The following is a 23,387-nucleotide window of genomic DNA, read 5'->3' as shown; positions in this document are numbered from 1 at the left end:
AAACATGGAAGTGTGCCCAGCCCACGGTGGTCTCTGTGACGTGCAGCTGCCACTCTCCTCATGAGGTATGTGTGCCTGTGGCCTGGGAGAGTTAAGGCAGCTCCATTAATGACTGCTCAGCTCTGTCCCTGTCTGAAACAAAGAAACAGACATGGGGAAAGAAAGCAAACGATGTAACCTCTGTGCAATCCTCTGCTGTGCTCCCATGGGCTTCTGTCTCTTTGAATCCTGACATGTGTCTGTTCACCTCGACCATGTTTCAATACCAGAAGTCGAGGTGAGCAGACACATACAGTCAAATATTTTGCAAAGCAGATTCTAACATTTCCTCTCCTTTCACATGAGAATTCACAGTGGGTTGTGTGAATGCAAATAGAAGTGCAGTTACATGAGCTTCCAAGCCATTCCATTATATGGTTCCAATGGAAGGGAAAGTATCCAAGCCCACATGAATGGTATATGCCCTAGGATTCTGATGTCATCTCTCCATCAAGTTATTTCTCCAGACTCCAAGGTCCTGAGTCTAAACTTTACACCAGAAAGTGTTTCAAATGGTCTGCTGGCAGAATGTCTCTGAGGGAACACATGCATTAACTTTCACTGTAGCGTCACACATACGGAGGAGGTGATGTAACCAACAACAGTGCTTGTGGTGGTGGGCACTGGTCGGTATGTTTAAGAGACAGAGACAGGAGGACCCCAGCTTTGAGTCTAGACAAGACACACCCGTAAGGGCTGTCAAATGGGTACGTGGGTAGAAAACTTGATCTTGAGTCAATTCTCACAACCTATATAAAGGGAGAGAGAGAGAGTGAAATCTACAAATCTGCCCTCTGGCACACATAAGGACATTGAAATTTTCATATTTTACAGTGAAATGTATTACAGAGTTATTTAAAAATCAAGGCTGTAAGGTGAGACTATTTTATAGTTATTTAGACCATGTGACTAACATCAGGTATTAAGGGGAAGAAAAAATATTAAAGAGCATGTCTGATTGCATGCGGGTTGATACTCCAGGTCCTGCCTCTGAGAAAAAGGTATCGGACGGGTCTGATGCTCTTTGGGTGGATGACACCTAAATGAACATCGGTACAAAGTCCCAATTTATTTCTAATATCAGAGATCAGACCTCTACTCTTGCCTGATGCGTCTAAAACAAAAAGGGGGAACTGTAGAGAGCTGCGGAATGCTGTGCCTTAAAAATGGAGCTGGTTTCCGCCTTCCACCTTCCTGATGGTGAGTGCTCTCTGTCACGAACAATTCCACATTTGGCTAAGGCTGAGGATCTGGCCTGCTTCCATGTATGTGGACCTATCTGCATTGCCCACGTGGCACACCTGGGTTGGCTACCCAGAGGCTATTTAAGCTGTGGGCTGGCTTTCCCCAGGGTCAGATGATTGTTCAAGGTTCCTGAATAAACTGCATTGAAAAAAAAAGTTGTAAACTCAAGGTTCCTTCTAAGAACTCAGGAAGAAAAGCCATCGATGTAATTCAGCATATAAACAAACAGAAAGAAAAAAAATCATATGGTCATCTCATCAGATGCTGAAAAAGCCTTTGACAAAATCCAACACCCTTAATGTTTAAAGTCTTGGAGAAGTAGGGATACAAGGCACATAGCTAAACACAAAAACAATATACAGCCAGCCTATAGCCAACATCAAAATAAACAGAGAGAGAGAAACTTAAAATGATTCCACTAAAATCACCACAAACAAACCAGGAGACAGAGATTATAGCAGGAAGAGCTTAGGAAAACAGGATAAATAACATTGCTTTACTTTCCCTAAGGAGAAGGTTTCAGTGGGTTTGTGGAGTAATGGAGTATTTCAGCACTTGCCATCGTGCCTGGTCCCATCCTTTCCTTCCAAACCAGCTTTGAATCTCCCATCGTGTGTCCTTGTTAGCACACTAACTTTAAGGAAGGGGAGAGTAAGTACGACAACTCTTTCCCCTTAAAATACGAAAGAATCTCATGAAAGGATAAATGCAGACTAGACAAAATGGAGGACAACAGAGGTAGCAGGGATTCAGGCCAACAAAGAGAGGTATTTCCAGTGCTAAAGATGTCTGTTCTTATCTGAGTGTTATTATTTTCTTTCCAGGATTCTTTTAAAGTTGCTATGACATGATTTTGAGTCAAAATAGTGGGATATGAGAGATGCATCTGACTCTACCAAGGGACTTGCCTTTCTGAACTTCTGCTAACCTGTCATCTGGATAGATTACAAACTACCTAGACAGAAGTTATCCACTAAGGAACAGGAACATACTATGATCCCCTTCCTTAACTATAAGTGTATATGGGCATGCCAGCACCATGAACCAAAGGAGCCTTCTGTTCCACAGACTTTGGGAAAGTCAAACAATGGGCTCTCTGCTGTGCATCCCTGAACAGTGATTTCCTCCATGATGGACTGCACTCATTTCTCACTTTTGCCACTGCGAATGCCTCATGTTGTTCTGTAATAAATTATTGCTGTCATTTTCACTATGCTCTGCGGAAAGTCATTCAAATAAAATCAAGTTCCAGGAGCCCTAGGAAAACCACAGTGAGACCCTTGCTCCACAATATCCTAACACTGGACCCAGAGAAAAGGGAGCAAAACTAAACAATGATGTTCTCCCACCACTGCATACAGAGTTCCATCTGGCTTTCAGTTTTGACACTGGGCACTGAAAAGAGCTGCATTTTTATATTTACAGTGTGGTTCTCACTAAGAAGGATGTTTTATGGAAATACTTCTTTAAATGGCCAATGTTTCAAACGTCTTTTCTGACTGCCTAAGTGTCTGTCGCAAGCAAGCTAAGACCCACCATCATCATTCAAGTTGTTCCATGTCCTGTTTTGCTTTCCTGTTGTGATAAAACACTGTGAGCAAAACCAACTGGGAGAGATAAGAGTTTGCTGCAATGTACAGGTTATATGCCATTAGCAAGGGAAGCCAGGGCAGGAGCTCAAGCAGGAACTGAAACAGAAACCACAGAGGAAGGCTGCCCATCTGCTTTCTACCCCTGGCTTTTTAGCTACCTTTTGTTGGAGGGTATTTTATTCCATTGTGAGTCCTAAGGCTGTGAACTGTAAATACCTGTTTCTAATAGTGGTGTGACTCAGTCTTTGATCCTAGAGCTTTCTGTGTATTATAAACAAGTTCTTGTGGTATGGCTCAAAACTAGAACACAGCTTTAATCCAAGACCTTTCTGTAAACTGGATTAAAGTCAAGAGTCAAAGCAACCAACCAGCTGACAGGGATTCAACTGACAGGAGGGACATTGAGAATGAAGGTATGTAAGACAACATGGAGAAGGAGAACACTTTTTCTTTCTGAAACATGAGCTGAATAGGAAGAGCTTTTTCCTCTGAGACTTGAACTGAGAACAAAGGGCTTTATCCTTCTGGGACATTGTTGAAGTAAGGTGAGCTACTTCTCTGAGGTAGCAGGGTTTCACCCCAGCATCTGGCTCCTGACTATTTATTGGTAAACTCAAATGATTGGGATTTTGTTTTGTTTTTAAAACGACAACTTCTCTTATTGAGACTCACTCAGGTCAATGTATCAAGTTGACTAGTAAAGATAACTAGGAGATTTTATTTGGTCCCTTCAAAGTATGTTGCAAGGTCCTCTCACATGGTGTATGGAAGTGGGCTGCACTGTTCTGCTACTGAATTTTTATCAAGGTGACACAAGGTAGGGTCATCTGGGAAGAAAGAACATCCATCCTCCGTCAGACTGTCTTATGGGCAAATCTGCAGGATATTTTCTTAACTCATGATGGATGTGGTAGGTTCCACTCAGTGTGGAAGGTGCCGTCCTTGGGCAGGTGGTATGCGAGAGCAAGCAAGCAGGAGCAAGGGCAGTAAGCAGGCAATGTTCTTCTGTAGCCTCTGCCTCAGTTCCTGCCTCAAGGTTCCTGCCCTGGGTTTCTGCCCTGGGTTTCTGCCCTGATTTTCTGTAGGTACAAGGTTACTGTGTTATTCAAATGCTGCCTTCTTTCCCCTCACATCTGGCTGAAATCCTTGTTCTGAGAATCACCTGTCTTGAGGTTATATAAACTCTACTCCTCAATAGTCCCCTGATAAGCCAATGAGGCTGCTGAAAGCCAGCTGATGAGCAGGGGAGAGAATAGGGCTCAACTGCCTGCCAGCCAGGGGAGGAGGAGTTAGAGGAGGAAATAGGGGATTCAGCCAAGGGAGAAGTCTAAGAGACAACAGGAGAAGCAGCTAGGCAGGAAAGCTACAAAGTGCAAGTATCTCTGGGATACATGCTGGGAGGAAACCAGATTAGCTTAGAGGGTTAAGAATAGAGTAATAACTGCTCAGTATTTTGTTGTGAAGCTTGTTATTAATCAAACATGAGTCTCAATTGTTTTGTGATAGCCGAGTTAAGAGAGAAACTAAAAACAAAGTTATATAAAATAACTATAAAATATTCCTTGGTGATGGCCTGTAATGTGGGAAGTATATGCTGAAATAAACAGTTTTCTCCCCACAATGTTTCTGGTCATGGTTTTATCACACTAGAAAGCAAAGGAGGACACCTGTGACTGCCACATCTGTCAAGCTACAGGTGTAGTAGGATTCTGTCATTCTTATTGTCCCTGTCCTCTGTCCATTTCTGTTCTGGAGATATGAGCAATATTTGATGAGGTATTAGAAATATAACATAGGATGAACATACTAAAATCTGTACACCTAAAGAAGCTAAGCAAGAAAGAGGACCATGGATGAGATGCTTAATCCTCACTCAGTAAGGCAAACAGGACAGAAATCAGAAAAGGGAGATAACCAGGAATAGGACAGGAGCGTACCACAGGGGGCTTCTGAAAGACTCTACCCTGTAGGATATCAAAACAGATGCAGAGACTCATAGCCAAACTTTGGTCAGAGTGCATGGAATCTATGAAAGAAGGGGGAGATAGAAAGACTGGGAGAGTAAGGAGCTCTACAAGGGGAGCAACTGAACCAATCCATCTGGGCCTAGAAGTCTTTTCTGAGACTGATACTCCAACAAAGGAATATGCATGGAGATAACCTAAAACCCCTGCACAGATGAAATCCAGAGCAGCTCGTCTCCACGTTGGTTTCCTAGTAATGGGAACAGGGACTGTCTCTGTGGTAAACTCAGTGGCTGATTCTTTGATCACCCCTCCCCCCTGAGAGGGGATCACCATTACCAGGCAACACAGGAAGACAATGCATGCAACCATGATGAGACCTGATATGCTAGAGACAGTGGGAAGGGAAGGAGGACCTATAATATCAATGGGCTTGAGGAGGGGCATGGGAGGAGATGTGGCAGGGAGGGTGGGATTGGAATGGGATGAGAGAGGGGGCTCCAGCTGGGATACAATGTGAACAAAATGTAATCAATAAAAAATAAATTAGAAAAAAAAAGATTTGATAAGGTCACACAGACCCACCCAGCATCAATGCCACAGCAAAAGAGGGCTTGAAGGAGATTTTTGGATGCCTCACCTGGGGGTTTACAACCACTTTCCATCTCTGGAACTACACCCACTGCCCTATCCGGCAGGGAGAAGCCATGGTTTTCCTAAGCTGTGCTATGTGGCTAAACACCACTTAGGCTGTGAGCTGACTTCATGCACTTGACTGTGCTGGGGCTCATGTTGGGGGGGTACTCCATCACTCACACTTGTCAGGCAACAGGATACCAGGTTAATTCAGAGAGCGTTTGGGGTGTCTAAGAATGTCTGGCACCTTTGACCTGTCACCTTCATAATTTCCATTGGTCCCGGATTCCACAGGAGCTAAGATGGGGACCTTTCCTAGCTTGGTCCTAGGAATGTACAGTTGGTGCCAGAGAGAGCCTTATTGTCAAAGAGGAAGACAAGACAAAATGCAAGACAGGGACTGTAGGGGCTCTTTTCCCCAATGGATCCACTATCAGGTTTGCACAGGGCTGGCTTCAGCATGATATAGGAGGGCACTCCTGCATTCTAGACTCTAGAGCATTCCAGGAAGGAGCAGAGAAGCATTTCCCACAGCTGAGAAAATCTGAAGTGCAGGGACCTGGAGGCAGGAGGAATATCCTTAACTAAGTCTATCCTGGAGAGCACTTCATACCCCAAGGGTCAGCTGGGCACTTACTTGGGCCTCTATTGCCTGTAGGGTCCTGTTTACCCCAGTAGTCTCTCAGCATCTGAAATCTATCCCCTAATTTCTCTTCCTCTTCTGCCTTGTAAGGTGGTGACATCCCAGGAGTAAGGAGGAACCAAGAGTTAGATGCACAAGGATGGGAAATGAAGGAGTGAGCAAACCTAGGGTGCAGGACCAGAACTCAGGAGGGGACTGAGTACAGACTACAGAAAGCAGGCAAGAAAACGCTGCTGTCTTCTCCCCAGGAGAGGTAATATGATAGCTCAGGCTAGGGTTTGGCTTCTCTGGTGCAACTCAAAGAGTCATGGCTTTATTGTTCCCCTCAGGTTTTCTGGCCCATGGAAGCGGCAAGGATCCTGATTGTGACCAAACGTGGTGAGCTGCAAGGCATTGTGAGGGGCAGGCACCCCAATCAGGGCAAATTCCTCTGCAGCCTTGGAGTAGGTGGGGAAAGCTGTCACAGCCTCACTTGTGTCCTGGGCCTTTGGCAATGTCCTTATGACAGGAAGGTGATTCTGATTCTAGAGAGAAGGCCAGATGAGGAGAGACCACAGAAACTACAGGGAGATCCCAGGAGCAGAAGAAAAAGCTCACACTGAATAGGGTACCTCTTTGGAGAGGTATTAGTTACTTTAATTATTTATTTATATTTTAGAAAAAAAAGGGTTTATTTTGGCAGTTTGAGGGTGCATTCCATCGTGAGGAGGATGGCATTAAAGCAGGAACATGAAGCTGCTTGTAAATTTTCCAGATTTAAGGAGCAAAGAGTTGAACCACGGTGCTCACCTGCTTTCTTTTCACCTGGCTTAGAAACCCAGGCTGGGGTTATACACAGTCAGTGAGTCTTCCCACCAAAAGTTCACTAGTCAAGAGACTTTGTCACAGACATGCCCAGAACATGCTGAGTGAGGGTCCTGTGGATTCTGGGTCCCATGAAGCTGACAGTATTCATCATCATTCCCATGACCAATACAGGGCTGCTGGGCTGTGTCAACAATGCCAAGCTCTGTCATGTTCCTTCTCTTACTGTTGTCATTCTGCATAGCATTTTCGTATCTAGAGACAAGACACAGGAGACACAGGGATGTCCAGGGATCTTGAACTTCAGCATTGATACCTATAGAAAGGACTTTCTGCCTGGGAGCCTTCTGAGGAGGTCAGAGCCAGGACAGGGCTCAGAAGAGTACTCAGCGGGCTCTGGTGCCTCTGTCCGACAAGCCTCAGAGCTCTAAGGAGGGAATTAGTGAGACAGGTTGCTGGTTTTCTGGGTTTAGATTATTTTTCAATGCTTGGTGATCTTTAGTTGGTGGCGGGGAGAAGGTTAAGGGGAGGAACTAAAACTGAGAGATTTTCTTGGCCCTGGAGGAATAATCCCTCAGCTGGGCAGTGTGTTCTGCTATGGTACTCACCAGGTCACCATGGACCAGAAAATGTTTTATCCATTTCAAAATCTTACTCAATCCAGGTTTGCCAAGGAAGGGGAAGGGGAGTTGTGTAAACCAAATGTTTGTTTCCACAGAGCTCTTAAGGATAAGAGCTATCTTTTTCTTGTAGAGAATGATGGGAAATGTAAGATTTATCCTGTGTCAAAAGCCAGAGAGCAGTAGTAACTGGTGTTGGCTCCTTCAATCTTTGTCTACAGTGACAACATCCACACTCACTGATAGACACCTGTCTGAGGTGTCCACCATGGGCCAGGCAAAAGACCTTTCCTGCAGGGTGTCCTCTGGTGAGAATACAAGAGGTCTACTCTGGCTTTCTTAGGAAGCATTTAGGAAGTATAAAACACCTACTGTCTACTACTTGCTCAATTCCCCAACACCCTGAGAAGTAAGCACTTCCCTCCCAGTTTGACAAACCAGTAACAAAGGCTCTCTGAGGCCAACAATCTTCTCAGTTCCATCAGTAGGTAACAGGTCGAGGCTTAACATCCATACTGACCTATTCTGGACCACTAGCCATTAACAAGTGCTCTGAACTAGTGGCTATATCCTAGTTCCTATGAGATGACAATGCCTGAGACCTGCTTCCCAGGATATTTTAGTTAATGGACAATCATAGAAGCCCCCCTAAAAGAAAAAGTTCAAAAAGAGAAACCATGGGATCATGTCAAAAGGTGCAGAAAAGGCCTTTGTGAAAGTCTAACAACTTTTTATGATAAAGACCTAAAGAGATTGGAATAGATGAACATACTTCCAAATAACAATATCTCTATTTGACAATTTATAATCAATGTTATCGTAAAATGGGAAACTCAAGCATTTCTACTAAAAATCAAGAGTGAGTAAAAGGTGCCACTTTCTTCACTCTTACCTACTACAGTCTTTCAAGTCTCAGCTATAGGCATAAGACATAAGAATGAGATAATGGAAGTAGAAGTGGAGAAGTCCAGCTATTTGCAGATAACATGATGCTCAGTGTCAATAAGACCTTAAAGGACCACTTTGGTGACATAAAGCTGCACAAAGTTGAGGGATACACAAGTGTGTATGTGTGTGTGTGTGTGTGTGTGTGTGTACATTTTCTGTGTAGTGATAACAATTCTGTTGAGAAAGAAACAGTCCCATATCAAGGAACCTCAAGAAAATGACTAAGTAAATAAGTAACTAACCGCAGAGTAAATCTAAACAAGGAGGTGAAACTTACTCAATGAAAAAATTTTTAAACATTGAATAAAGTTTCATTAGTTCAAGTATGCTGTGCATTCATTTTCCTTGAATTCTAGGAAGTCTTTAACCTCTTTATTTCTGCCTTGACCCAGGGGTCCCTGAGTGGAGAGTTATTCAGTTTCCATGAGTTTGTGGGCTTTTTGTTATTTCTGTTGTTGAAATATAGCTTTAATCTCTGAGAGTCTCATAGGATACATGTGGTTATTTAAATTTTCTTGTACCTGTTCAGATTCACTTTGTGACTGAGTATGTAGCCAATTTTGGAGAAAGTTCTATGAGATGCTGAGAAAAGGGTATATTCTTTTTTGTTTGGGTGAAATATTCTCTAGACTTCTGTTCTGTCCATTTGACTCACAACATCTGTTAGCTCCATTATTTCTCTGCTTAGTTTTTGTCTAGATGACCTGTCTATTGATGAGAGTAGTGTATTGAAGTCCCCCACTTTTAATGTATGAGGTTCAATGGGTGGTTAACACTTTGGTAATGTTTCATTTACAAATGTGGGTGCTCTTGAATTTGGGGAATGGATGTTCAGAATTAACAATTTTTTTGGATTTTCCTTTTAATGAGTATGAAGAGTTCTTTCCCATCTCTTTTAATTAAATTTGGATAGAAGTCTTCTTTTTTTTTTCTAAGATATTAGCATGGCAACCTCAGCTTGCTTCTTGGGTCCATTTGTTGGAATAAAATTTTTCTTACCCTTTAAAAATTCGTGGTTTGTCTATGTTCCACTGACACAGAAAACAACCAAGAGATGGGACAACCAGGCTGAAGCCAGGAAGCAGTTCAGTTAATGGGAACAACAGGCCCAGGGGACATCAGTCCAAAAGCTGAATCCAAAATTAACTTAAACATGGCTTTTCTTGCCCCCTGTGTTTTCATGTATCCTTGTACAGTAATCTAGATGACATATGTTTGATTGGCTTATTAAACCTCCTTATTACAGTCTGATAAACTGCCTCATGAGTATAAATGTTTCCCCAAGCAACAGACATTATCCCAATCTATTTATAGCAGAGATGAAAGGATGAGGAATTTGGTTTTGAAAGAAATGTAGTGTAGAGTGTTGAACCTCCAGGGAGCTGGGCAGTGGTGCAGGTCTTTCCTGTTTTCCAAGGCACCATACCTCGGTGCCCATTGCTGGAATTAACTACCTTGCACCGGAAGACTGAAGGAGGTCCTATGCAGTGCCGAGGCTGTGTTTGGGGCAAAAGTTCTGATAACTCTGAGAATTTTAAATCCAGCTGTTGTTTCCATTGCTATATACATCACACGTGCTTCTTGCACAGAATTCTGTTCTGAAAGTTCTGTGTATAATTCCTTTCTTTCTGGACTGTATAACTATGGCAAGAAATGCCTCCTTATTTAATTTGTCAAAATAGATGTAACACAGGAAATTAAAATATTGAAATGTGTTAGGCTTGGTTACATCCTTCAAAACAGTGTGAGCTGTCCACGGCCATGATGCATGAGAGCCACCTCATAGGACTCCCTTAAAGACACATTGAGGAATAAGATAAAATAAGATAAGGCAAAATAAAATGAAATAAAATGGCCTGGTCAAATCACAAAACAGATGTGGTTTAATTTTCTGTTACATGTTTGTTACCACACAGGTTAAAGTAAATAATTTTAACAGAAAAAAAAGAAAAAACACTAGTTTATAGTTTTATGTACGCCAAGCATGTGAACACTGACTGACAGTTCTGATGCCAGTGTATTGGGTCCTCTTATAAAGAAATGTGCCCATCAATGATCAATGAATATTCAAACATTTATCATCCTCCCACACATGGACCTGAAAAAGTTAACAACATGTTTTTCAGTGCTCAAGAACACAAAAGGGCTAACCATGGCATAGATGTTGTCCACAAAGAGTTGGATATAGTAATATATTGGATCATTCAGGGACATAGTTCTTGAGCAGGAGATAAAGCCTTCCAAGGTAGACATCAACACGAAGAAGCTCATGAGCAGAAGGATGGTTCTTTTGGCTCTTTGCTCTGGAGATGCTTTTGGAGAAAGGCTGGTAAAGTGAAGATGCAGGGCCTGCTTCCTGTGCCTGCACAACAGCGCCACCATGTACGAAGTCGAGATGATCATGAGACTAATAAGAAAGGCTTCCCTGATGGCCAGCAGTGTAGGAAATGTGCTTTTCATGAGGTAACTCATGGGTAGGAGAGAACAGGACTAGTAACATACATGAAGTTGTTCGAAGTCAAATTGGGAGTGGCAATAATCGATACTAAGATTTGACTGCTAATGAGCATATAGAGGACACTCAGAAAAAGAAGGGCACTTGAGATGTAATGGGGAGATTTGTGCTTGAATTTTGCTAGACAGGAGCTCCTGGGACTGAGGGTAATGGCCTGGAGGACACTCAGCAGGCTGGTGGTACAAAGGGAGAGACCCCTAAAAATTTTGTACAGGTAGACAATGAGTTTACATATGGTGTCATCCCATCCTCTCAAAGAAATAAAAATGTCCATGGCTACGAATGCTATGAACATTAGCATCAGTAGGTGGATTATGGCCAGCAGACCAAGGAGCACCTCATTGGTTCTGGGCCTGTGCCCACGAATGAACTTGAAGATGTAGAAGAGAAGAAGGAAGCTGTTGGCTGAGATCCCAATGCCAATTTCAGAAAAAAAGGCGTTTCTTATGTCAGAATAGTGTGAAGTCATCTTATCTGGAAACAAAGAGTGGTTGAGGAGAAAAGTAAAACAATGACTCATCATGAGCAAGACCTCACACACCACTCCAGGCCAGTCTTCTGGCCTCAGGAAAACATGCAGATGCTCCTGCACACTTGTTCCACTGAAGACCTCTGTTCTAGCTCCTGCCCCACAGACCATCCTCCTGCTCTCACTTGTCCTAAGCTGAGCCATGGCTGGACCCTGTGTCCCATGGTGACTACACCAGTGTGTGAGCTCCCTCAACATTAAAAACTGCAGCAATTATGTGCTTTCATGTTTTGCAGGTTTGGGTTTTGCTGGAGCAGGAGCAGCATCTTACTTGGTTCTCACCCACAACATCTTGAAGGCCAGGTAATTTATAGAATGGGTAGGATTGTGTGAAAGAAAAAAACAAGACCTTCCCAATTAAAGTGGTCCCATGGATTGGGTATGCACTTATTCTATTCAGGGCTATCTGTACTCTATTGAAAATCCTAATTTCTTAGAAAATTTCTATAGAAACTGTTGGAGGTTGTAATCTATGATCCAGATGTTTCTGATTCTATTCATGATCTGCTGTTTCCTCCAAGTGTGTCCTTCAATACTCTGAGGCAGGGTTCCAGTCACCTCCTCTTGAACACGTGGACATCAGTGTACTTTTGTCAGAGAGATGCTGGGTGAGCAAGAACATGATGCTTACACAGCAAACATGGGAAAGTTCCAGGACATGATCGTCTGTGTGGATGTGTTGGCTGCTGGTTTTCCCATACAGTGCCTTATGTTTGTGCTCTAGGAGATTTCAGGCAGCTCATAATGACTGCTCAGCACTGTCCCTTCCTGAAACAGAGAAGATAAAAGACAAATAATTCAGAAAACAGTAGCACGTTGGCACGGAGTCCTTTCAGAAAACTCTGGTGGTCGATTCAGTCTTTGATCCCTGCTCTGTCCCTGCATCTTGCATGGTTCTGATCTCAGTCCAGAGCTGCTCCAAGAGAAGGGCAGAGAGTTTGCAAATGTCAAAAGGACCATATGCCATGCTGTTCTCCTTCAGTGTGTGAAGTCAGGGAGTAAATAGAACTACAGTTCTAACAGACTTGGAGCTGTCCATATTACAGAATTAATTAAAGCAAAATGGTCCAACTCAGTCTTGAGAGGTAGACTCCATAGGAGTCAACATTCCCTCTCTCCATAATGGAGCTGTGATACTTCCCCAGATACCTGATAGATATGCTGGTCTCTGTTTCTATTTATAGGTGTGGTGTACATGCTGTTGAATTACTGCAGTTACTTTGATTTAGACACAGACTACATAAACCACCATGACCAAAACCAAATTGGGATGGGAAGCCTTTATTTCATCTTGCAGCTGATAATCCATTATGCACGGAAGATGAGGAAGAATTTGAGGCAGGAACCTGGGGCAAGAACTGAGGCATGTGTCACAGAAGGATGCTGCTTACAAGCTTGTGTCTCATGGTTGTCTTAGTCTGTGTTCTTAAGTATCCAGAACCCTGAGCCCAGAGTCCACAGGCACAGTGATGTGGGCCCTCTCACACTGATCATCAATCCAGAAAATGGATCACATCCTTGCCCATACGCCAACCTAGTGGGGGCATTTTCTCAACTGCGGTTCCCTTCCCAATTGAGTCTAGTGTGTTGATTCAACAAACAAAAGACAAAAACAGCTGCCACAGCTGACCCCCTGTCTACCTGACACTAAACACATCTCTGTTACACTATAACTTTGTCTCTCAGTTTTGTTGTTCCCAAGATATTAAACTAATGTCAACATTGCAATATAAAAGTTCAATGTTTTTTTATTTTTTTTCATCAATTACACTTTATTCATTTTGCATCCCCCCATAAGCCCCTCCCTCCCCTCCCAATCCCACCTTCCCTCCTCCCTCTGCTTGCATGCCACTCCCCAAGTCCACTAATAGGGGAGGTTCTCCTCTCCTTTCTGATCTTAGTCTGTCAGTTCACATCAAAAGTGGCTGTATTGTCCTCTACTGTGGCCTGGTAAGGCTGCGCCCCCCCCCCCCAGAGGGAGGTGATCAAAGAGCAGGCCAATCAGATTATGTCAGAGGCAGTCCCTCTTCACATTACTATGTAACCCAATTGGACTCTGAACTGCCCTGGGCTATATCTGTGCAGGGGTTCTGGGTTATCTCCATGAATAGTCCTTGGTTGGAGTATAAGTCTCTGGGAAGTTCCCTATGTTCAAATTTTCTTGTTCTATTGCTCTCCTTGTGGAGACCCTGTCCTCTCCAGCTCTTACTATTTCCCAGTTCTTACCTAAAATTCCATTCATCTGCCCAACAGTTGCCCATCCGGCTCAGCATCTGCTTTGATAGTCTGAAGGGCAGAGGCTTTCAGAGGCCCTCTGTGGTAGGTTCCTAGGTTGTTTCCTGTTTTCTTCTTCTTCTGATGTCCATCCTCTTTGCCTTTCTGGATGGGGATTGGACGTTTTAGTTAGGGTCCTCTCTCTTGCTTAGTTTCTTTAGATGCACAGGTTTTAGTGGGTTTGTCCTATGTTGTATGTCTATATGAGTGAGTATATACCATGTGTGTCTTTTTGCTTCTGGGACAACTCACTCAGGATGATCCTTTCCAGATCCCACCATTTACCTGCAAATTTCATGATTTCCTTATTTTTCATTGCTGAGTAATATTCCATTGTGTAGATGTACCACAATTTCTGCATCCATTCTTCAGTTGAGGGGCATCTGGGTTGTTTCCAGCTTCTGGCTATTACAAATAAAGCTGCTACAAACATGGTTGAGCAAATGTCCTTTTTGTGTACTTGAGCCTCTTTTGGATATATGCCCAGTAGTTGTATGGCTGGATCTTGAGGAAGCGCTATTCCTAGTTGTCTGAGAAAGCACCAGATTGATTTCCAGAGTGGTTGTACAAGTTTACATTCCCACCAGCAGTGGAGAAGGGTTCCCCTTTCTCCACAACCTCTCCAGCATGTGTTGTCACTTGAGTTTTTGATCTTGGCCATTCTCATGGGTGTAAGGTGAAATCTCAGGGTTGTTTTGATTTGCATTTCCCTAATGGCTAGTGAGGTTGAGCATTTCTTTAAGTGCTTCTCTGCCATTCGGTATTCCTCTACAGAGAATTCTCTGTTTAGCTCTGTTCCCCATTTTCTGGGCCTTGGAGAAGGGAGTCTTCTTTTTCCTCTATACCTATTATTCTTAGGTTTTGTCTTTTCATGTTGTCTTGCATTTCTTGGACGGTCTGTGTCAGGAATTTTTCGGATTTAACATTTTCTTTGACAGATACATCGATTTCTTCCATTGTATCTTCTACACCTGAGATTCTTTCTTCCATCTCTTTTAGTCTGTTGGTTATGCTTACCTCTGTAGTTCCTGTTTTCTTCCCTAGATTCTTCCTTTCCATTATTTCTTCCATTTGTGTTTTCTTTAATTTTTCCAATTCTATCTTCAGGTCTTGAGTTGTTTTGTTTACTTCCTTCACCTGTCTGATTGTACTTTCCTGTTTTTCTTTTAGTTCCTTCAACTCTGTTTCTATCATTTCATTCAGTGTTTTAAGCATTTCCTTTCTAAAGGCCATAAACTGTTTGGCTGCAGCTTCCTCTATTTCTTTACGGATGGCAATATTCTGTTTGAGTTTATCTTCCTCCCTGTCTTTACGAATCTTATTTGTTTCCTCTGTTATCATCCTCATGAGCATACTTGTTAGGTCATCTTCTTGGATTTCAGTTATGGTGGGGTGTCCAGGGCTACTTGCCCCTGGGTAACTGGGTTCTGGAGATGCCATATTGCTCTGTCTTTTGTTGCTTGAGCTTTTACGCTGGCCTCTACCCATTGTGTTATCTTAGGAGTTTGGGGTTATTTTCTGGTGGTTCCTGGGGATCCTGTGTTGGAGAGAATCCCCTTTGCAGAAAGCTGGTTTTTCCTGAAGGATGTCTTCTCAGCTTTTTGGATATAGTCCCTGGATGGCTGGTGTTTTTTCAGGAGTTGCTCACCTCAGGGATATAGACCTGAGTGGTAACTGTGGTCTTTGTTAGTCGAGAGGGTTCTCCTCTCACCCAGGGAAGTCCTGAGGGCAGCTGCCCTGTTTCTGGGTTTCTTGTTGCAAATTTAATGATCAGCTGCTGTGACCCAGTTGGACATCAGGCGCGCCTCAACTGTTTGTGCTTGTGTCTGGAGCACAGCTGAGTGCTGGCGCCTCGGCCCCACTAGACTGCTAGACTTTTTCTAGGGAAGGATTGGGTGATTTAGATCAGTACAGTTTCCTTCCTTCCCCGTGGATTCTCTGGAGACACGGACTCCTAGTGTCTTTTTTTGCCCTGGTGCACACTGCTCAGTGTCCGCCAGCTGGCTGGCCACAGAAATTTGCCTGTGCCTGGAGCGCAGCTGTGTGATGGCGGCTCAGTCTCTGCCAGCTGTCTGGTGGGCAGAAACTGCCTGTGTCTGCCTTTGCGGCTTTTGGGAGCCTGAGAGGCTCCCTAAGCTGGGTAATTTTCTGGGGACCTTTTCAGGTTGGGGGTGAGCTGAGTGCTCTGAGATCAGACCCGCCGTTTCTATCTCCAGTGGCGAATCAGGCGCGCAGGCACGCAGGGCTCTGTGCCAGAACCTGGGTACCGGGCTCTGGCTCCGGGCTGGCTCCTGGGGTGCCCGTGGAACCCGCCCGAGTCTTTTCCAGGAGATGTCTGGGTGACCTAAGGCCGGTCCCAATCGTTTCCTGTACCCTGGGGTTATCTCTCGACTGAAAATTCCAGTCTCTGATAGTGTGGTGCCCAAGGTTCAGTCTGGGACCTTGACCAGAGACACTGGCTTGTGGCTCTGGGCTGGGGCTGGGGCTGGCCGCCGGCAGCCAAGCGTCTGGCGGAACCGGGATCTCTTCCATGGTTTAGCTGGGTGAGTTAAAAGCTGATTGAATCCCCCACCGTGGGGTATCCTCTCACCTGGGAAACACAATGACTGTGTTTTATGGCTGAGAGTTCTGATTGCTGTTCACTGTGCTGATCCTGCTGTGCTGCTGCTCAGAATGAGAGTCCTCCCGGCGCCGCCATCTTGCCCCTTCCCCTGTTTTTTATTTTTAAACTTCAATCTCTTAAGTCACTTTCAACATTCAAAGACTCTACAAAATACAACTCTCTAAAACCTATAGTTTCTCTAACATTTTCAAAGTCTCTCTTAAAAACCCATGGTCTCTCTAGAACTCTAAACTCGCTGAAGTCTCCAAAATCCCTTTAAAAGTTCAAAGTCAAGAGACTTTGTGGGCTCCTGTAAAATATCAATCAATAAGTATTTTCTTATTTAAAAGGAAAGAACCAGGGCACAGTCACAATCAAGTTCAACAAAGTCTAACAGCATAACTCCCAGTGCCAGGCTTCTGGGACTCACCAGTGACCTGGGCTCCTCCACACTACTGGCAAAGCCTTCCACACAGCTTGTCTCCTAGGTTCAAATTTGCTCACCCCACAGCAGGTGCTGCTGGCATGTGATACTGACATCTCCAAATGGCTTGGCTCTGCACAGCAAAGGGGCCGAGGCTTCATCCGTGTCCTCTTGGCTGTCTTCAAGGACGATAACACAGTTGTATGGAGCCAAGTCACAGCTTCACTCCATGATCCCTCCATGTTTCAGAACCAGTACCACCTGAGAAACTCTTTGTTCATTTGTTTGTTTGTTTGACACAAGGTTTGTCTGTGTATTCTTGGCTGTCCTGAACTCCCTCCATAGACCAAGTTGGCCTTCAACACCTCAGAGACCCCTGAGCTACCAAGTTAGGCTACTAGCATGTGATGCAGCCTCAACAGTATTGAGACCACAGTGTCAGTGTGCTGAAGCTGAGAAAGTAGAGGATTTTAATTGTTCCAGCAAGGCAAAGGTTTCATTTTAGTGATTCTTTTTTTTAATTAAATTTTTATTTTTTATATTACTTATAGTTTATTTAGTTTGTATCCCAGCTGTAGCCCCCTCCCTCATTTCCTCCCTATCTCACCCTCCCTCCTCCACCTCCTCCCTGCCCCTTTCTAAGTCCACTGACAGGGGAGGTCCTCCACCCATTCCATCTGACCCTAGCTTATCAGATTTCTTCAGGATTGGCTGAAATGTCTTCCTCTGTGGCATAGCAAGGGTGATCCTCCCTCAGGGGAGGGGGGTTTGTCAAACAGCCATCCACTGAGGTCATGTCAGAGACAGTCCCTTTTCCCCTTACTAGGATACTCACTTGGATACTGAGCTGCCATGGACTACATCCAAGCAGGGGTTCTAGGTTATATCCATGCATAGTCCTTGGTTGGAGAAACAGTCTCAGAATAGACCACTGTGCCCAGGACAGGAGCCTATTACAGAGGGCCTCTGAAAGACTTTGCCTAACAGTGTATCAAAGCAGATGCTGAGACTCATAACCAAACCTTGGGCAGAGTGCAGGGAATCATATGACAGAAGGCAAGTTAGTACGACTGGAGAGGACAGGAGATCCACAAGGACCAAACATTTTAGTGTTTCTTAACTCAAAATATGAGTGCCCCTCATAGAATTTTTAAGGGACTCTCAAGCTTCCCTACGGAACTGCATAAAACAAGCCTCCATCATCTGCTCTGCTCTCAGCATTACATTCCAATATCACACCAAATAATCCACTAAAGTATCAGCACTCTATGTATTTTACAGTCCAAAGTTTCAAACCGTTTCCACAGTTCTCCAAAAACCCAAGGTCAGGTCTGTCATAGTCATACCTCACGGCCTAGTACCACTTTCTGTCTTCTCAGGGTTTCTGTTGCTGTGGGGAGAGGAGGGATTATTTCACCAGGGACCTGGAGGCAGGAACTGATGGAGAGGCCATGGAGTAGTGTTGCTCACCAGCTTGCTCCTTAGAGCTTGCTCAACCTACTTTTGTAGCACCTGGGACCAGCAGGCAGGGACGGCACTGTTTACAGTGAGCATGGCCCATCCATATGAAATCAACACCCATTAAGAATTGTACCAGGTGCTTGCCCACAGGCCGGTCTGATTTGGATGTTTCCTCAACTGCGGTTCCCTCTTCTGAAATAATCCTAGCTTCTTTCAAGCTGCCATAAAACTTTCCAGCACAGACACCATGCATGCAGCAGATGTAATTTTGTAAACAAATTCCTGTGTTATAGTACAGTCTTATCACTGAGAGTCAGGTGTGTAGGATGAAATTGTTTTATACTTCTGTAAACCATGTGACATTGTCACCACACCTGGAAAATCCTACTGGCATGTGACAACCATGGGACATTGTCATGGAAGATACTAAGGACAGGCAAAGGGGATAAAATTTCACAAGTACGGGATACCATGTCAGGATTTAGACTGGAAGCAGATGATTGGTGAAAACATTGAATAAAGCAGATTTTCTGAAATAAATGTCCTGTAGCAACATTAGAAAAGGTTAATCTTTTATAAGATTATGGACCATGTACTCCAGATAGCAGTAGAGTGTTGATTAAATGAGTGGTGCTCAATTATTCTTTATAAAGCGCAGGGGTTAGTTTTCCAAATCCCAGTCACAAGAAGCAGAACACAGTAGGTTGGGGGCAGTTCTGTTTTCCATTGAGCAGATAAAATGGCAGTTGTCTCTACTTTGAACAACTCAGACATTAGAGTTGTGCTGTGACAGCCCAGGAAAACAATGGAGAGACTGATGGGGCTCCATTGTTTCCAAGGTTTATTTACAGCTTTTTAGAATTACAAACTACATTTACAAATGTCATCAAAAGCACACACTCTGAATGTCATTTTATGGTCTCTGCACTGAGAGGCAGGTGCATATTCTATACTTATTTCATGGAAGGAATACACACCTGTAGATTTTAACTAATAGTTTGCATTGCATGTGTATCAGCACTGGCTAACTAAAAGGCAAAAGAGTTCTAAAATGCTTTTTCACATGTCATTTCTGGAAATGCACATTTTTTTTCTTTAATTCCACTGAGCTAACAAGAAAAGAAAGAAGAAAAAGAAACTTGGTCTTTATGAGCACATCACACTATCAGACTGCTCAGGCAATGAGCTCTCAGCTCTGCAGAGTGGGACACAAGCTGTGCTGTTTTCACCATCTCTTAAAAAACCACAGCCCTACAAACCTAAAGCTCTTAGTTGAGTCATGCAGCTACACAGGAAGTGCATCCTCACTGATATTCCTAACATCACGGCTTCAGGGATTCCAGCGTTGAAACCACTTATATCCTGGACATGGAATACCATAGTAGCTAAAGAGAAAACATACAGGCTTGCCAGGATGGACTGATATTTCTCTAGTCATCCAAATAGCTACAGATGACATGCACTGACAGATATATCTAAATCTTATACAATAAGGACCAGTAAAGCATGCAGATTCCAGGCAGATTATAATTTTTATAGAAAACCTTCTGGTGAGTGTTCCTCTCCTCAGGAACAAGCCACAGAGAATCTTCTAGCCTGTCTCCACCCAGCTGAGCCTCATCAGCTCATCTGCCTTCCTGACTATGGTTTTAAAAACCAGGAATAGGACCCACACTCTCAGACCTGCAGAATGGGTCAAGGGCCACCTCATCCAACCAAGAGGACAGGAGACAGTAAGCTGTGCCCAGCCTGGGATAGCCTGTTGTAACATGTTCTATGATTGCACTTTACACAACGCAACAAAATAGGCTGCTTCCCAGAGGCAAGAAACTCTGTACATGGCACCAGGAAAACTCACCAATCTGTGAAATAGGTCCCATTAGAAAAGGCTATATTGGAGAGTGGTTGAGCAGATTAGGAAAATAAAACATGCACAGAGCAAGAAATGACCAAGGGGAACCTGAGAGCTCCTCAGTTAAAGCCAGTTGTGAAGGCTACAGCTGTTCCGGGGGTGGGGGGAGGAATTGAACTCCCTGTACTGCAGGAATTCAAGAAGCCATGACTTTAGCCTGTGTCAACCCACAGTAACCCAAATCATGGGCAACCCCCAATCCATAGCATAAGCACATAGAGGGGGTTGGTGGAGACACTGTCCCTGCTCAGTGAAAATGGCTGGAGGTTACTCAGTCAGGATGTCTACCTTTGGCACAATCCTAACTTTAAAACTAGGAAGAAACTAGGGAGAAATGGCTGGTACTCAGGGTAAGGCAAAACCATCACTGAGCATATGCCAGTGCTGTTTCCAGAGATCCCAGAAATAAATGAACTGTGGTAACATTATAAGTAAATCATGAAGAGCCTTTGGGCTAAGGAATCATGACTGTTTCTGAAAGCCTGGCTGAGAATTGTGCTTTCAACTATGAAGCCTTTTTACAACATCTCTGAGCTCAGAGTATCAGTGCAGATGTCTTACAGGGTTTCCAAATCAGCCTCCAGAAAGAGCAAGAGTGGGTGTCCCTGAGGAGCAGCATGGCACAGACTCCAGCCACAAACACCTGACCCCGCACAATGCTGTGGCACAACCTGCTCCCCCAGCACCCAGGGGAGCTTCAGGAGAGGCTTGTCTTTGCTGCTAAGAGCTGTGACCTCCCTCCCAGTACGTTTATTGCCTCAGTGACAGGAGAGGGGGGTCAGTTCCTGTCCATCTCTTCACATAGTTTCATGTAAAGATGAGCTTTGGGATTAGTGTGGAAATGAAATAAAGAGAGCAGGACAGGGTGAGGGAGTTCATTTCTCCAAAGTTTCCTCAAAGAAAATAAGATTCAGGTTTTTCTATCATAAAAAATTTCACAGAGTACATTGAGAGGACATAGAGAAAAGACAAAATATGCAACCAGATCTTCCCAGGATTCCTGATCTCAGTGAGACAGCTAAGGGAACTTGCCACTGGCACTGTGCATTAATAGTTAGTGTCCTGGAAACCTCATCATCATAGCCATTTACTGACACCTCCTACCAGGCCAGCAGAGGCTAAGGGCCACCACCACTAATTTGTGATCTCTGAGATTGAGCTGAGAAGAAGAGAAGCCATGAGCAAACAGTAGAAGGCACATTGCTGTCCTGTTTTGCCTCCCTCTGTGGAATGAGATTTTGAACCTGCAGCCTCTATTACTTACACAGAATTTGGAAGTTTTTATACTTCACAGCACAGAAGATATTATATCAAAATATTTCTGTGTACACCAAAGTTACAGATGCACAACTGAGGAAAGTGAGCTCTCCAGACCTTTCACTTCCCTGATAATTTGTCGTAGGAATAGGTAAATCAGTAAAAGAAATGTGAATTAACAGCTTATCCAGGTATACAGTGGGAGTTACTTAGTTCACAGGAATGAACATGAATTCTATAGTAATTTGAAAGTCTATAAATTAAGGAAATGAGTATGTAAAGAAGAAAACATTCTCGTTACCCATGCAGAACACAGTCCCTTGTGCTGATGGTCTGTCAGAGCTCAGCATCTCCTCTGTAGCTGCTGAAAACCCCTCTTTAGCCTCCTCCTCCCACAGCCTGCCTGGGTTCCTACCACCTTCTGAATTTGCCCTGGGCTGCAGAGCACTTACCCAGGTGGACGTGGCAGGGGAGGACTGTGCTCCTGAGGAGATCCTGCACAGCTTAGGTGAAGGAAGAATTTAAGGCCTCTCTGTGACATGTTATTTCTGTGTCTGTAGAAGATGACACATTCCTGCTGGGGTCATGGAGACCTGGCCTCCCAGTGGAGCATCTTCTTTGCCTGTTGATCTTACTCCCTGTGTCCTGATTACAGCCATCTGGGGAGGGCTGAGAACAAACTTTATCTGAGCTCCCTTGCCACACCTGCGGGACTGATCAGAAAGTTTGCACCAAATAGACAACAGTTTCTTTTCTCACTTTACACCTTAGGCTTAATTTTGAGCAATTTCTCCACTGTACTGCCTCTCTTCTGAGATGCAGAACTCTTGGTCCTCTAATGATTTACATGCCCACTTGAGGGTCCTCCTTCTACAGTGTGTGACAGCCTCTCCCCAGGTCAGTCTTCCCATGGAGCACCTGTTTTGTTGATATATTTTCCAGTCTATCCAAACTCCTAGTTGCAGGATTTTAGCTGTGAGTGAAATCTGAAGGTGAATTGTGAAAGCAATCAGATGCAATGCAGAGAGCTCAAGGCAGAGCTGGAAGAGTCGGGGTGATCACAGGCAGATGGGAGTCAGCTGAGGCCGAGGTCAAGCTGAGCTCTGCACCATTGGCATCCGGAATGATCAGGTTCATTCTCTCTGACATGGGCAGGAACAGGATCTGAATCTATATGCAATTTTGCTTCATCTCCAACAGAGCTAACACACAGCTATGAAAAGCATTATGAGTCCTGTGACATAAGGGACCCAGTGACCTGTAGTTGAAGCCCTTAGTCACGCAAGCCTGGTGGTGCACTCCTGAAGTCTGAATAAAGGATGACTCCAGAGGTGGAGCCAGGAGGATTCAAGGCTAGCCCGGCTACAATGACATTCTCATTTGCAAAAGGGAAACAAGTATAATGTTTTCAGGTGTGTGAATTACATTAAAGACAATAGAAATAGAAGAGAAGGCTTTAAAAATATAAACCTTCTGTCTTATGTCAACAATTGAATATAAATATAGATGGAAACAACATTCTAGCGAAAACTGGAAATTCAGAGATATTGAATGAATGTTCTTTTATTTTAGTCAGGGTCTCCCCATGTAGCCATGGCTGGCCTGAAACTCATTATATACACCAGACTTGCCTTGAACTCACAGAGCTCTGCTGACTTCTGCCCCTGCCCACAAACTAAGTGCTGGCACTAAAGGCATGTGCCCACACATTTGGACATGTTCATGGGTTCACATGTTTGTTTTAACAGTTTATTAATTTCTCCCTATTTTCTCCATCTTTATGTATCTGTAAATATTCTCTCCCTTTAAGTCATTCACAACATTCAATTTTGCGAGCATACAGCCTGTCATCAGCATTTCTGACCAACCCAGTATGTATAAAGGACATGTGATCTTTTTCTCCATCTGCCCAGCCTACATTA

The 23,387-nt window shown here is 44.0% G+C and overlaps 1 pseudogene; it reads right to left on the bottom strand.

The window, feature by feature from the left end:
- Positions 1–3,354: 3,354 nt before the first annotated feature.
- The window catches only part of LOC132654155 (vomeronasal type-1 receptor A11-like), a 90,601-nt pseudogene continuing 70,568 nt past the window's right edge, over positions 3,355–23,387 (bottom strand).

Source organism: Meriones unguiculatus, chromosome 5, assembly GCF_030254825.1.
Source record: "Meriones unguiculatus strain TT.TT164.6M chromosome 5, Bangor_MerUng_6.1, whole genome shotgun sequence".
NCBI lineage: Eukaryota > Metazoa > Chordata > Mammalia > Rodentia > Muridae > Meriones > Meriones unguiculatus.
The sequence above is the reverse complement of the archived record's forward strand: the minus strand, read 5'-3'. Positions and strand labels throughout refer to the sequence as shown.